Source organism: Henckelia pumila, chromosome 3, assembly GCF_033568475.1.
Source record: "Henckelia pumila isolate YLH828 chromosome 3, ASM3356847v2, whole genome shotgun sequence".
Taxonomy (NCBI): Eukaryota; Viridiplantae; Streptophyta; class Magnoliopsida; order Lamiales; family Gesneriaceae; genus Henckelia; species Henckelia pumila.
Window position 1 is genome coordinate 193,981,006 of NC_133122.1, and position 2,032 is coordinate 193,983,037.

The window sequence follows — 2,032 nt, forward strand, 5'->3', positions numbered from 1 at the left end:
TGGACGTCGTAGAACGGACGGAACCCCGATTTCACGACCATCACGAAACGTTTTGTGTATATATATATTTTTCAATTATTTTGTATTAAAAATATTCCGAATTATATAATTATTTTTATTTTTTTTATTATTAAAATATTCCATAACGATAACCGCGACCATTATCCCTAACCATGCATATCATACATTACTGATACCCAACAGAAGCTCGCCTATAAATTGAGACAACTCTTGGAAACATTTTTCATACAATGATTTGATCAGAACTTCAACAAATACAACAACAATAGAAAAATGGGTTCCAAGAGTAGTTTCCTGTTTCTTGGCCTTCTGTTCGCGGTAATGATGCTGATATGTTCCAGCATGATGATTAATTCAGTGAATGCTGCTCGAGCTGATGATCCCGCGACCACCACGACGGTGGTCACTGAAACTAGTGAGTTTAAAGATAATTCACAGCATGCAGCTTTCTAAGTGTTGACTCTTTTTTTCGTTTAGAAATTTTATTTTTCAATCTTTTATTTAACAAAATTTGAAAATTAAAAATTTTATAAAGAAAAGTTAAGTAATTTTTACCAAACACTTATCTTCATTATTTCTTTACATTTTTTTTTTTTTTGAAAAAGTTTTAACAACAAAATCCATGGATCATTGTGTCAATAATAAGATGCATGCATTTTGTTATTTAATTTTAATTAGTGCATATTAATCTTACCATGATATATCAATTAATGGTGATCATGATCGAGTATATATATATAATTAATATATATCTAACTGCTTGGATTTTGGAAGTGAGCGACGCTGAAGTGGATGGAGGGTACGGGCACCACCACCATCACCACCACCACCACCACTGCCACCACCCTCCGTGCCCCGAGGGCACCGGCGACCAGGAAGAAGAATCAGTAGAAGGAGATAGATATTTTAAGAGGCCCAGACCAAAGAAGTGCAAGTACTGGCCTCACTGTTAGGCTCGAGTACTGGCTAGCTAGTATTCTGCAATGTTTGCTTAATTATAAATAAGGTGGCTAGCTAGTATTATGCAATGTTTGCTTATAAATAAGGTTCATGTAGGACCAAAAGAGCTAATTAATTAAACTATGATCTGTATAATTTAATTAGCTCGGTATCTGTTACGTTCGTGTGTTGAGTTATATATCACTTGATATATATTGTGCTGTGTATATATGTACTTGTATGTGTACGTACGTGCATACTCGATTTTTGCTGCATGCAAAAATCACCTATAATAAAATTTGTTTGCGAGTTTATTATAGCCTATTACTTTTCAATCATAGATTTAACGGTTTAATCAATGATTTGCCATGCACATTAACTCTATAATATTAAGTATGCTCATAATTAACCCTACTATACCTAGCTAAATATATATATACTTTAGCCACTAAATCGAAGTTCAAACAATGGAATTTCTTGCATGCATGTCTTATGATCAGTACGTTATTAACTTGTGCGTAGATCTTGATTTTATTTTATCAGCTACAACTTGTTAAAGTAGATCTCTAAGTTTTGTAATTTGGATTGAAGGAAAATTAGTTGTTTTTTTTATTTGGATCGAAACTAGCTAGAACGCAAAACGAAATTATGCTGTGAATAAATAAAATTGGCTTGAATTTAAGTACTCTTTGAATTCTTGGAAAGATGACGCTAACGGAGCTAGGAATATTCTGTGCTATTTGCTCCAAGGCTAAATGATAGCCCTTGGATCATAAAGAAAAGCCAGAAGCTAGCTAGTCCCCACCACAAACCCCACCGTCAACAACCACCGCACCGACGACCGCAGCCGCCACTTCTTCCTGTCCAGAGCCACCTTCAGACCGCAGAACTCCGCCACCACACACACCCCTTGAACCACAAAGAAAGCCGCGGAGGGCCGGGCCTGCGTCACGTGCCAAAACAACAGCTCGTGCATGAGCCCGACCAGGATTCGATCCCAGAACCTTAAGTTAATACAGCTGCTTTGCAGTGTTATAAATATTAACTCCCATTTTATTTTATGACATTATTA

At 36.0% G+C, this 2,032-nt stretch overlaps 1 long non-coding RNA gene across 1 annotated transcript; it reads left to right on the forward strand.

Moving 5' to 3' along the window:
• The first annotated feature begins 213 nt into the window (after positions 1–213).
• Positions 214–1,274, forward strand: LOC140893537 (uncharacterized). Its single transcript, XR_012153189.1, has 2 exons — positions 214–436; positions 796–1,274. It is a non-coding gene; the product is annotated as an uncharacterized lncRNA (long non-coding RNA).
• The last annotated feature ends 758 nt before the right edge of the window (positions 1,275–2,032 follow it).